Raw genomic sequence first — 14,592 nt, forward strand, 5'->3', positions numbered from 1 at the left:
AAGTTCCATTTTTTTTCTAAAAAAGAGAAAAATAGAGCAAAATTATGTTTTGTTCTGTTTTAATTAAACCAGATTTAGTAGGTCTGCAGTTCAGGAGACATGAACTGACCAAAGCACCATCACCAAAATCACTTCCATAACCATCACTATCACCACCACCATCACTGCCACCATCATCACTACCACCATCACTACAACCATTGCTACCACAAGCCACCACCATCATCATCACTACCATGACCACAACCTGGTGGCTTTTATACAAATTGCAGAATCAAGTCTTTGAAGTGGTTTAAAAACAAACTTCTGCTGGGTTGGACCGACAAACTTAATCTTACTAAGTAAGTTAGTGGAGGGGCAGCTAGGTGGCACAGTGGATAGAGCACCGGCCCTGGATTCAGGAGGACCTTAGTTCAAATCCGGCCTCAGACACTTAACACTTACTAGCTGTGTGACCCTGGGCAAGTCACTTAACCCCAATTGCCCCACAAACAAAGTAAGTTAGTGAATATCACAAGGATCTCCTTCCCATAGACAGTAGCCCAAGTCTGTGTTCTATCCAGTTCCCAGTGAAAGGTGGGAGATAGTGGTGGGAAGAACAGTAGACCCAGGAGATAATCTGTCAGGGATAACCAGGAAGAGGAATAGAAAAGGAAATAAAAGAACTTCCGGGGAAGGGACGATTGCTCTGTGCCCACTTGGGAATCAAGACTTTAAGGCTTAGGAAGGGGTGGGAGTCATGGGTACCAAATGAATCTAACTCTTCTCTGAAACAGACAAAGGAAGATTGAACATACATTTATATATATACAAAAAGTTTGATGTAGAGGTGGGGCCAAGATGATGGAATAGCAAGAAGAAGTACTGTCAAATTCTATCCAACAACTCAAAAAAGAACAAGAAGATGCACTATATTCTGATTGGGAAATCCAAGAAAAAAAAAAATCACAATGAGTTATTTTTTCTGGCCTGAGGCAGCATGGGGAGACTGAAAGGTCTGAAAGACATGGGGAAAGGTATCTAACCAAGAGTGTACCACGTGGAACATTCCAGTGCAAGGAGAGACAAGAACTAGATCCAATCTAAATTCGTGTAGGGTACAGGTATAGGTGCCAACTGGCAGTTCTATCTTTCACCATCCAGTTACAGGTCAGGGCCATAGGCTGTGTAACAAGCCAGGAGCAAGTTCAGACACAAGCAATAGCTAGCTGTATAGCTTAAAATCCAGGAGTTGGAGTGGGGTCACAGTTCCAGCTTCAAGTCCAATCTGAAGCCTGTAGTGGAATAATCAGGGCAGGTATTCCAGACCAAAGGGAATCCCATAGTTCTGTCGCTCTGAACCAGCAGAGTTTTCCTCTGGTTAGTAAGAGCTGAGTCCAGCTGCAGTCTACTGAAGCTACAAATGGACCAAGCCCACAGAAATCTTGCTCAGACCCAAACCCTAGGTCAGGAATTGTCAGAGATCAGGCTAGTGGAGCAGAAACTAGACTTTGCCCTAAATCAGACCACTTTGGGAACCCTGGTATACAGCCTCTCTTTGCATTTGAATGCTCCATGTGGTACAGCTCCAGCCGGACCTGTTTCCCCATGTCTTCAGACCTCTCTGTCTATCTCTTTATGCTGCCCTAGACCTTCCTTCAAGAAGTGTGGTACACTATATCAGATTGCTTACTGTCTTGAGGAGGGGGGAGGGAAGGGAAGGAGGGAGAAAAATTTGGAGCTAGAAATCTTATAAAGACAAATGTTGAAAATTATCTCTACATGTAACTAGAAAATAATAAAATACCTTTATGATTAAAATAAATGGAAAAAAGAAGTGTGGTACAACCCAGCCTTAACATCAAATCTGAAGTTAGGAAGTAGGCAGGAAGAATGAACAAACAAAAAAAAGAATCCTGCCATAAAAAGTTATTATGGTGACAAAAACCCTCAAGACACAAACCCAGAAAAAGAGAATGACACCAAGAATCTACAAAGAAAGCCTAGAAGAAAAACACGGTGATGAAGCAAGATTTTGAAAAAGAGTTTTTAAATATTCTTATAAATTAAATGAGCATCCTAGAGAAAAACATTGGAAAAGAAACTAAAAGAATTGAAAAGGGAATTAACAGCTTTGTGCAAAAGGTACAGAACATTGCCCAAGCAACAAACTTTCTGAAAGTTAGAATGGACCAAATAGAAGCCAAAGACTCCATGAAATGAGAATAGTAAAATAAAATTAAAAAAACTGGGGCAAAAGAGTAAAAAACAGGAAGTATCTCATAGCAAAACAATTGACTTGGGAAACAGAATGAGGGGATCTGAGAGTACCTTCGATGAATATGTCTGTTTCCTATGAGTTGCCTTACCAGACAGCATTGGACATGGAGTAAAGGCAAAAGACTGAAAGAGCCAATCAGGAGTCTGCAATGAGCCAAAAGTCTTGTTCACTCCCAGACACCTTTGCTGGTGTTTGCTGACTGACCTTGCTGAGCTGTGCACCTCAAACTGGCTTAAACCAACCTTGTGGTCAACTGTTGCTACAAAACATCCTGTTTCTGTGTCGTACCTGTTCCTGGAAAGGACTGTCCACTCTCTACCCGAACTCCTCCCTAAACCTCCCCTTTGTGGCTTTCAAGCTTTGTGGCTTGAAATATATATCATATTTCAAGAAATCATAAAAGAAAACTGCTCAGATCTCTTAGAACCAGAGGGCAAAGAAAAAATAGAAAGAATACACTCTGGGGGCAGCTAGGTGGTGCAGTGGATAAAGCACCAGCCCTGGATTCAGGAGGACCTGAGTTCAAATCCGACCTCAGTCACTTGACACTTACTAGCTGTGTGACCCTAGGCAAGTCACTTAACCCTCATTGCCCCTCAATAAAAAAAAAAAAAGAAGAATACACTCATCCTTTCCTGAAAGAAATCTCAAAATGGAAACTCCCAGGAATGTTATAGTTAAAATCTGAAGCTTCTGGGTGAAAGAAATATTACTGTAAGCAGCAAGAAAGAACTCAAGAACTGAGGAGCCATAGTCAGGATCACACACTATTTAATAAAAGCAAAGGATATGGGATTCGAACCAAGAATAACTTATCCCCCTCACCAAAAAAAACCCCAACAACCCCTGAATATAATTCCAGAGGACCAAAAAAAAGAATCATTAATGAAACAGAGGACTTCTAGGCATTCCTCATGAAAAAATCAGAATTGCATGGAAACTTTGAAAGGCAAATACAGGAGTCAAGAGAAACATAAAAAGGCAAACATGAGTAAGCAATCATAAGGTATTAAACTACTTACAATCGAATATGAGGAGATGATGTATTCCCTCAAAACCCTATCATTATTAGGGAACATAGAGGGAGTCTAATGAGACAAATGGCCTGGGAGTTGTTTTATAATGTCCTGATGATCTTTAAATGTTAGGGGAAATTATTTCACATAATCAAGGTATATAAGTGCAAGTCTATACAAACAAGGATGAAGAAGTAGGAATTGTTGCTGACATTTGAAATGGTCAAGGGAGAGAAGAATACACACAGGCACACACAATCAGGTACTGAAATATATTTCAATTAATAGGGAAAGAAGAGAAAATGGGGATAAAAGAGAAGGGGAAATAAGAAGGCAGGTAGATTAAGGGATGGATTAGTCCTAAACAAAACAAGCTCTAACCAAGAATGTACAAAAATATTTATAGCAACTCTTTTCATTATGGCAAGGAACTGGAACTGAATGAGTTTAAGTGTATCAATGTGATGGAATACTATTGTACTATAAGAAATGATTGGGATGGCTTCAGAAAAACTTGGGAAGATTTGTATGAACTGATTCAAAGTAAAGTGAGCAGAACCAGAACAATCTATACAGTAATGGCAATATTATAACGATAATCAATTTTGAAAGACTTAGTAACTCTAATCAACACAATGATCAACCACAGTTCCAGAGGACTCATGATAAAATATGCTATCAAAATCTAGAAAGAGAATAACTTAGGATGGGCTCAGAGTACAGATTGAAGGATATTTTTTTCCTATTTCTTTTTTTTTTCTTGCTTTTTTTTTGGGGGGGTAAGGGGGGGAACATGGCTAATGAGGAAATGTGTCTCTCATGACTATTCATTATTTGCAATAGGTTCTGGTTTTCCTGCCTTCTCAGTAGATAGAGCAGGGAAAGGGAGAGGGAGAAAAATTGGAAATGAAAATGAAACAAAACTGAATCTTTTAGAAAAAAAATTATTAGATAATGTTTTTTGAGAAACCTTGGGAGACTTGTATGCACTGGGACAGTATGAAGTTGTTATTTTTGAAGAGAACTACAGTATGAAGTAAGCAGAACCAAGAGTTTCTATAATGAAAACAATGTTGGAAAAACAAACAACTTTGAAAGACTTAGAACACAACAGGCAATCACAACTCCAGAGGACTTGATGAAACATGCTCCCAACTCTTGTCAGAGATGAACTTAGAGAGCAGAATGAGATATATTTGGAGGTGGAAGATGGATAGCTGATGAAGAAATTTGTTTTGTTTGACTATACGTATTTGTAACAGAGGTTTTGTTTTTCTTTTTTTCTCATATTGGGGTGAAGGTAAGAGGGATAAAGGGTATATTTTTGCTGATTAAAAAGAAATAAAGTTTACTTTTGGGGGGGGGTGAGGCAATTGGGGTAAGTGACTTGCCCAGGGTCACTCAGCTAGTAAGTGTCAAGTGTCTGAGGTCGGATTTGAACTCAGGTCCTCCTGAATCCAGGCCCCTTCTTGGTCTTTTTAAAAGTAAACTTTAAGGGGCAGCTGGGTGGCACAGTGAATAGAGCACCGGCCCTGGATTCAGGAGGACCTGAATTCAAATCCAGCCTCAGATACTTGACACTTACTAGCTGTGTGACCCTGGGCAAGTCACTTAACCCCCATTGCCCCCGCAAATAAATAAATAAACAAACAAACAAACAAATAAACAGTCAAATGAATAGATAGATAGATAGATAGGAAGGAAGGAAGAGAAAGAAAGAAAGACAAGACCCAGAAGAGTTCGGCAAATACATCAAATATATCAAATTTAGCAGGAAATCAAGTGGGAGAAGGGTGAGGGAGGTTAAGAGGGAGTATAATAATGAGGCAATAGCTATAAGGCAAAGAAATGCCAACTTTGGAGGGTGGATCCTGGAAAGGCTAGGGCAGAAAAAAGTAAAAGTAAGGTTTATTGAATAGGTCAAGTCAAGGAGAGGGGAGGAGGGGCAGCGGATTGCTTCAGTGGTAAAACCATATGTTTTTCCAGTGGTTTACCAATTTACCACCTTCATTGTAGATGAAGAGGTGGGGTCCTGAGAGAGGAAATAGTATTTTTTGGGGAAAAAAATCTTTGCAGCAAGTTTTTCTTATAAAGGTCTAATATCCAAGATACATACATAACTTATTCAACTATATAAGAACAAGGGTCCAAAGATAAATGGTTTGAGGTTTTGAGCAGGCAATTTTCAAAGATTAAATCTGAGCTATTAACACCCATGTGGGAGGGGAAAAAATGCTCCAAATCATTAATAAGAAGGGAAATGAAAGTTAAAATAACTCTGAAATTCCACTTTACAGCTTTCAGTTAGAGAAAGATGATAAAAAAATGAAAATAAAAATTGTTAGAGGATGTGGGAGGACCTAATGTACCCTTGATGAAGCTGTGAATCAGTCCAACCTTTCTAGAATGCTATCCACAAACATCAATAAAGTGTGCATACCCTTTGATCCAAAGATAGCACTACTAAACATACCCTAAAGAGATCAAGGAAAGAGGAACAGGACTTATATGTGGAAAGATATTTATAGCAGAACTTTTTATTATTATTTTATTATTATTTTTTGGTGAGGCAATTGGGGTTAAGTGACTTGCCCAAGGTCACACAGCTAGTAAGTGTTAAGTGTCTGAGGCTGGCTTTGAACTCAGGTCCTCCTGACTCCAGGGCCAGTGCTCTATCCACTGCGCCACCTAGCTGCCCCCAGAACTTTTTATTATAACCAAGAAGGGTATACTAAGGGAGTCTCCATAAATTGGAGAGCGGCTAAACAAATTATAGTACATGAATACAATGGAACATTACTGCAGTGTAAGAAATTGTGGAAGGAATGATTTCAGAAAATCCTGGGAAGACTTGTTTGAACTATTGCAGGGTAAAATGAAAAGAATCGGGAGAATAATTGATACAGTAACACCAACATTGTAAAGACAATTAGCTTTGATCAAAGCAATGACCAACCACATCTCCAGAGAATCTATAATAAGGCATGTTACCCTCTTCCTCACAGAGATATGATGAACTCAAAGTGCAGAAGAAAAATATGGTTTTTTTGCCAGGGCCACTTTGTGGATTTATTTTGTTTAATTATGCTAAACACGCGGGTTTGCCTTTTTCCTAGTGGTAGGTTGAGTGAAGGGAACAAGCAATAATGATGCCTCCCTGCCCCCGCTCCCAAAAAAAAGGAAAGGGAAAAGGGGGCCATTGAATCCCTTTTTTATTAATGTACTAAAGAAAACAGAAAGTTCAGAAGGAAGCCCTGATGAACAAAACTTCAAAAGTAACATTAAATGTATAATTATTATGTAGGGGTTTTGGGGGGGGGGGGCGGGGCAATGAGGGTTAAGTGACTTGCCCAGGGTCACACAGCTAGTAAGTGTCAAGTGTCTGAGGCCGGATTTGAACTCAGGTTCTCCTGAATCCAGGGCCGGTGCTCTATTCACTGTGCTATCTAGCTGCCCTTATGGGTTTTGTTTGTTTGTTTGTTTTTTAAAGCAAGCTGAATAGAATAGAGATTCATGGTTCATATATAATCCTCACATTACTAACTTGAAGTTCATGTCTCACACCATCCCCAAGGAGTCATGAAGGGAACTATTATGTATTTGACGCATTTATTAGATAATTAACAATTTAGAGCCAACAAATCCTAAGGAAACTGGACAGATTTAGCTGTAATATAATATTCCTACACTCCAGAGATCCAAAAAGCAAATGATCATAATGAAAACCAGAAATCCATTAGATTTCAGATCTGAGAATTAAAGGGGGAAATGTGGTAATTTGGGATGAACAAATGCAGAGCTAAGGTCAAGAAGTGGTTTTCTTCTTTTTGCCTTTGAGCCCTCCTCCCTCTTTGAGGAGCTTAATTCATCAGTCCCCCTCTCTTACTCATGTGTGGTTTTTTCAATAATATTTTTTCCAGGGGTAGCTAGGTGGTGCAATGGATAGAGCACTGGCCCTGGAGTCAGGAGGACCTGAGTTCAAATCCAACCTCAGATACTTGACAGTTACTAGCTGTGTGACGCTGGGCAAGTTACTTACCCCCAATTGCCTCACCAAATATATATATATATATATATATATATATATATGCACACATACATACATATATACATACATATACATACACACATATATATGTAAAAACAATTGTTAGCATTCATTTTTACAAGATTTTGAGTTCCAAATTTTTCTCCCTCCCTCCTTCCTCTCCCCTCTTCCTAAAATGGTAAGCAATTTGATATAGGTTATATATGTGCGATCATGTAAAACATTTCCATATTAGTCACAGTTGTGAAAGAAAAAACAGACCAAAAGGAAAAAAAAACAAAAAAAAATTTGTTAGTGAAAATAGTATGCTTCAATCTGCATTCAGAGTCCATTGGTTCTCTCTCTGGTTGTGGACAGCATTTTTCATCAAGTGTTTTCAATCACTCTCTCTTCTATGGTCCCTTCCACTTAATCTACAAAGAGATTCAAATCTCCCCTGCCTTCCATATTTCAATAATTCCATGACTAATCACCATACAGATTGCAAGGTATCCAGATACAGAGTCCTACCCCTGAGTCTTCCAGTATTTCATAGGTAACAGCACTGTACTTGGATTATGTTCCCCCTCACTTTTCCCTCATGATTAGCCTACCTCCCTTCCTTTTTATTCATATCCTTTTTTAATTATTATTCTGAATTTAAGTATCTAAAAAAGGGAGAGTATTTCCACACATAATATATAGTGGAAAATAAAAGAGGATTCTATATGAAATTATGAATCTCCATTTCATAATGCTTGCTTTTAAGTCTATAATAAATTCTACATGTTACTTTCTTTTTTTTAAGTAGAAGGGGCTCTTTAATATTTCTTTAAAGAAAATTTTAATAATAATAAACATTTTTATTTAAAGTTTTGAGTTCCAAATTCTATCCCTCTTTCCCTCCCTTCCTTCTACCCTCACTGAAGTGGTAAGAAATTAGATATAGCAACTATGTAAAACATAGCCATATTGGTCATTTTGTATAAGAAAACTTGAATGAAAGAAAAAATCAAAGAAAGTGAAAAATAGCATGTTTTAGTCTGTGTTCAATCAATATTAGTTCTTTCTTTGGAGGTTGATAGTATGTACATGTTACTTTCAAAACTGTCCTGATTGTCTATGCTTCCTTCTTAACTTCTTTCTATTCTATTCTGTTGTTTACTTTTTTCTCTCTCTTTGTTTTGGCAGGGCAATGAGGGTTAAGTGACTTGCTCAGGGACACACAGCTAGTAAATGTCAAGTGTGTGAGGCCGGATTTGAACATAGGTCCTCCTGAATCCAGGGTCGGTGCTTTATCCACTGCACCACCTAGCTGCCTTATTCTGTTTACTTTTATTTATTTACTTTTTCCTGTTTACTTTTAAAAGTATTACAATAACCCCCTTTTATTTTCACACAATACTGCTAACCCCCTATCCCCTTAACTTTACCCCCAGTTAACCAAGAGAAAAAAAGGGAAAAATCTCTTATAACAAGTATAATGGGGGAGATGGGGTGTGCTGGACAGAGCCCAGTCCTAAATAAACCCATTCAAAACACCAGTGGTCTAATTGCCATTGTGGAAACAGGGCCCACTTCCAGGAGAGACACGATGCTATGTAATGGAAATGTCTTGGAGAGGCTCTGGAGCATGTATGGACATTCTCTAACTGGCTCTGGTCTGCTAATCAAGTGTTGAGTGGCTGCAGCTTTGGAGCCAGAACAGGGGGCATGGAGGAGGTAGGAGGTCAAGGCTTTTAGTCTGCTTCAGTCTCTTGGTTTGGACTGTGAGGAATTCAGCAAAATATGGGAGAATTTATATGAATAGATGCAAAGTTAAATAAGCAGAATAAGAAGAAAATTATACAAATTTGTTATAACAATGTAAATGACAAAATCACCAGAAAGGTAGTCACACTCTTAATGACTGAAAAAAAATGGTTTTGGCCTCTGAGAATAGATAATGAAATATACCTTCATTCTTTTTTTTTTTAAGTGAGGCAATTGGGATTAAGTGACTTGCTCAAGGTCACTCAGCTAGTAAGTGTTAAGTGTCTGAGGCCGGATTTGAACTCAGGTACTCCTGACTCCAGGGCCGGTGCTCTATCCACTGCGCCACCTAGCTGCCCCTATACCTTCATTCTTAACTGATTTTGTTGTTATTATAAGAGAAGGTTCCAATCTAGAGCAGAGAGGGGGCAGGACAGGATAAATCCAGAATTGACTGTGATATAGTAAAACTTATTTTTAAATAATCATAATTATAATAATAATCTATCAGCCACTCTAAAATATGAAAAAAAAAAACCTTCTGTAGTAAACTAAAAAGGGCAATGACCTGCTGCTGCTACTTAGATGCATTAGTTTCTATAGTGAACCAATGATGAAGGTCCTAGTAGATTATAATGGAAGCTAGGAGAAAATATTTTGCAATTCAATGGACTCTGCCTCTGTTGTCTAGTATAAGACATTGGCATATTCCAGCTACCCTGTCAGAGGAACCTCCAGACACTGGGGGATGAGGTAGTGGTGCTACCAATATAGGGGCTTCCCATTGTACTATGGCTTTTACCTCCTATACATAAATACGAACTCCTTGTCTGCCTGTCTCTCAAAAATTCCATTTTCTTCTCAAATTAGCACTTTTCCAACTTGCCTAATAGTTGACTTAGGCCTAGGAATTGGAGAAAAATCTCAGAATAATTAGGGTGCTGGGTGTGGTCCTAACAGTGGATGAAGATATCATTTAGATGACCACTTCTTCCATTTTCCATTAACCTCTTCCCCTTTAAAGGGAATCCTTCATTTAAAGCACCGGCCCTGGATTCAGGAGTACCTGAGTTCAAATCCAGCCTCAGACACTTAATACTTACTGGCTGTGTGACCCTGGGCAAGTCACTTAACCCCCATTGCCCCGCAAAAAAAAAAAAAGGGAATCCTTCATGATCCCCTTGAAAATCACGGGGTGATGTACTTCCCGAAGGGCATAACCATTCATATAGGCCTTTTAGGATCTAAAAAGCCAACTTTCATCTTTCTTTCCACACCTGCATCAAACTATGTGTCCCTGTCCCATCCCCCCCTCCCCACTAGAAGTCCATTTTGGTGAATATTGTTGCTCCTTCCAGGCATGACTAGTCACTGTGGATATCTATTCCAGGGAACATTTATGTCAATTCTTTTTTTTTTTTTGGTGAGGCAATTGGGGTTAAGTCACTTGCCTAGGGTCACACAGCTAGTAAGTGTTAAGTATCTGAGGCCGGATTTGAACTCAGGTCCTCCTGACTTCAGGGCTGGTACTCTACCCACTGCACCACCTAGCTGCCCCTATGTCAGTTCTTTTAACAGACTATTACCTTTCCTGACACCCAATGGCTGAATGAAGGTAACATTACCTATTAAATCTCAAAAGCCAACTGGAGAATATGATATTGAGACTGAGGAATAACCAATGTTTCCTTACTTAGGCCTATGAGAGACTGGATTTTTGGTTCCAAATCAAGCCCCCAAAGTACATCTAATTTGATGTAAAGGCTCTGAAGTGAGAGGGTCTGAGTTCCAATCCTACCTTTGGTGGTTACTTTATTGTTTGTGTGACTTGGAGTAAGTAATTTAATCTCCCTGGGTTTTCTTACCTGTAAAATGATGTTGTTTACGAGGAGCTACAGGAGATCCCTAAAGCTTCTGGAGAATTCATAATAATCAGTGAACTCAAACCTAAGAGGAGAAGGTGAGTCATTCACATTATACACATATCATGCCCTTTTTGCTTGTAAGGGAGGGGATAGACTCCTGGATTTTCCAGTTTGGTTGGAAGCATGATTCTCCTGGGAAACTGAAGCCAGCAAAGTGACTTGTGCAAAGTCTCACAGAGCTTCCCAAGTCCTACTGCAGTACCTCATGGTGGTAGGGAAGTGTCCTTGGCTTCTTGAAGGCCCAGCACAGGCTGGACCAGTCCTACCAAAGTAGAGGAGCTTTTTCTTTAGACAGGCCCAGGCCCAGACTCTCCAACTCTGTCATCTGAGAAACAACACAGCAGCAAAGTCTGGAAAGGCATTCACCACTAGATGATAGAAAGGAGAAAGGAAGAGAAGAAGCATTTATTAGGCACCTGACATGTTATTTTATGGGATCCTCACAATAACCTTGGAAAGTAGGAGCTTTTGTGATGCCTATTTTATAGTTGAGGAAACTGGGGCAGACAGACCCAACCCAGGGACAAAACAGCTAGTGTCTGAGACCAAACTTGAACTCAGGTCCTCCAGACTCAGCACTGTATTCACTGAGCTGTCTAGCTGATGAGTTGTTTTTGGTCAGCAGCAACTCACAAAGATGGTCTACTAAGGTATGGAGTTGTGATCTGCAACCAATGAAATAAATCAATCAACTAGCCAAATAAACAACCTGCATATCAATTGGGGAATGGCTAAACAAGCTGTGGTATATGGTTATAAGGGAATATTATTGTGCCAGGGGGGCAGCTAGGTGGCACAGTGGATAAAGCACTGGCCCTGGATTCAGGAGGACCTGAGTTCAAATGTGGCCTGTGGCCTCAGACACTTGACACTATCTGTGTGACCCTGGGCAAGTCACTTAACCCTCATTGCCCCACAAAAGAAAAGAAAGGAAGGAAGGGAGAGAGAGAGAGAAAGAGAGAGAGAGAGAGAGAGAGACAAAAAAAAGTAAGAAACAAAAGAAAGTGAGAAAGAAAGAAAGAAAGAAAGAAAGAAAGAAAGAAAGAAAGAAAGAAAGAAAGAAAGAAAGAAAGAAAGAAAGAAAGAAAGAAAGAAAGAAAGAACCAGCAGGATGATTTCAGAAAGGCCTGGTAAGACTGATGTGAACTGATGTAAAGTGAAATGAGAAGAACCAAGAGAATGCTGTGCACAGTGACAGCAATATTGTTTGATGAATTGTGAATGACAACTATTCTCAGAAACACAATGATCCAAGACAATCCCAAAGGACTAAAAGTGAAGCATACGATCCACCTCCAAATAAAGAACTGATATTAATTGAACATAGACTGAAGCTTGCTATTTTTCACTTTCTTTCATTTAAAAAATTTTATTCAAGTTTTCTTATACAAAATGTCTGATATGGTAATGTTTTACATAATTGCACACGTATAACCTATATCTGATTGCTTACTGGCTCAGGGAGGGGAGAGGGGAGGGAGAGGAGGGATAGAATTTAAAACTCAAAACTTTTATTTAAAAAAAAACAACATGAATTTAAAAAAATAACCTATATGCCAAACACTGGGCAGCTAGGTGGCACAGTGCATAGAGTGCCAGGCCTGAAGTCATGAAAGACTCCTCTTCCTGAGTTCAAATCTGGCCTCAGACACTTCCTAGCTGTATGACCCTGGTGAAGTCACTTAACCCTGTTTTCCTCAGTTTCCTCATGTGTAAAATGATTTAGAGAAGGAAATGGCAAATCACTGCAGTATCTCCACCAAGAAAACCCAAATGGGGTCACAAAGAGTGGAACAAGATTGAAAAAAAAAAAAAGACTGAACAACATGCCAGACCCTATACTGGATGGGTGGGGATACAGGAAAAATAATGAAACACTTCCTACCCTCAGGGAGGAGATACTATAGCATAAAGTGAATACAAACCAAATGAGGGAGTGATTGAGGGGAATGGTTGGTATTGTACCTGTAGCTTCAGAGGTCAGTAAATCCTCATGAAAGAGGTAGCCACTGAGCTTGGAAGGAAACTAGGGAGTACATAGGGCAGAGGTGGGCCTGCTAGCACAGCTGGCAGTTTATGCAAAAGCAAAAAGAGAGCAGATGTATGCTATGCATGAGGGCCAGCAAGTCAGCTGAAAGTAACTTGTAATAACCCTGGAAAGGCAGGCTCCCCGGGATTCGATGATTATTTCTATGCTGATGACCCCAGATCTATTTATGCAGCCTAACCTATCCTTTCTCCTGACCTCCGGTCCAGCATTTCCAACTGCCTGTTGGACATCTCAAACAGGATGTCCCATAGACATCTTTAGATCAACATATCCAAAAAGGAACTTTTCCGAGGCAATCAGGGTTAAGTGACTTACCCAGGGTCACACAGTTAGAAAGTATTTGAGGCCAAAAGTTGAACTCAGGTCCTCCTGACTCCCAGATCATGATCTATCCACTATACCACCTAGCAACCTGACTGTCCTAGGGGCTTACTCATTATCAAACCATTCTCAGGCTCAAGGTTTTAGCCTTCATTTGCATTCTCAGCATTTAGCACAGAACTTGCCACGTAGTGCCTTAACATATGCATGCTTAGAGGGTGACTGAGGATTCTGGAGTTTTTAAGCTCTAAAGCTCGTTGATTTATTCATGTAAATTAGTGGGTGGAGAAAAGGTACGGGGAATAATCAGTGCCCAGGGGTCAAGTTCAACCTCTCAGCTAACTGTCCAGCCACATTCCTAACCTTTTCTAATGTAAATAGAACCACTTAAAGTCTGAAAGGGCTTTTTGCTCCATAATTGGGCAACTTGTAAATTCATTCAAAATCTGGACAACAACCCGGACAACTTGTCACTCAAAATCTGAAAGGGGAAAAGCTTTTTTTTTTTTAAGATTTTTATTGATATCCCGAGATTTCCCCCTTCTCCCTTTCGGATAGCCATAATTATTACAAAGAATTTTCAACAAAAAACAAAAACAAAAAAGAGAGAGAAAATTCAACAAAAATTTGTAATACATCAAGAAAAAAAACGACTATGCAAAGTTAATCTTTTTTTCCCTCTGTTATCAGGCCCTTACATGCTACAAAGTCAGATACTCCAAGTCTGAGCACACAACCTTACGGTTTTTCTGAACTTTTTTTTCCTGTTTCTTTTTTAGTCTTTATAATGAGGAATAACTAGATGGGTAAAGAAGGGGAGAAAGACATTCAGAAATGAAGGGGATGTACCAACAAGCAAATCAGTAAAAATCAAAACTATGGAGAAGAAAGAGCTGAAAGAGGCCTTCAGGATGTCAGAATGCTGGAATTTTATGATTGAAAGAAACATCTGCGGCCAACTAATTACCCAGATGTGAAAAATAATCCTCACTACATGTCACCAGCACTTATCTTGTGACATCATCCTTGAAGGCTTCCAATGAGGAAACCCCCCCAATAGCTCTTTCTTGGAAGCCCACTCAACTTTGAGCTAGCTCTAGTTCTTCTCTTCGGAAGATTTTACAGAGTCTTAATTTGGCTCTTGGCTAATTCCCCCTGTTGCTCGACCTCCTGTTGTTTGGGGATGTAAAGGACAAATCTAATTCCTTTTTTATGTGAGTGTCATGAAGGTCACCTTTATG

The sequence above is a fragment of the Dromiciops gliroides genome, chromosome 4 (genome assembly GCF_019393635.1).
Source record: "Dromiciops gliroides isolate mDroGli1 chromosome 4, mDroGli1.pri, whole genome shotgun sequence".
Lineage (NCBI taxonomy): Eukaryota > Metazoa > Chordata > Mammalia > Microbiotheria > Microbiotheriidae > Dromiciops > Dromiciops gliroides.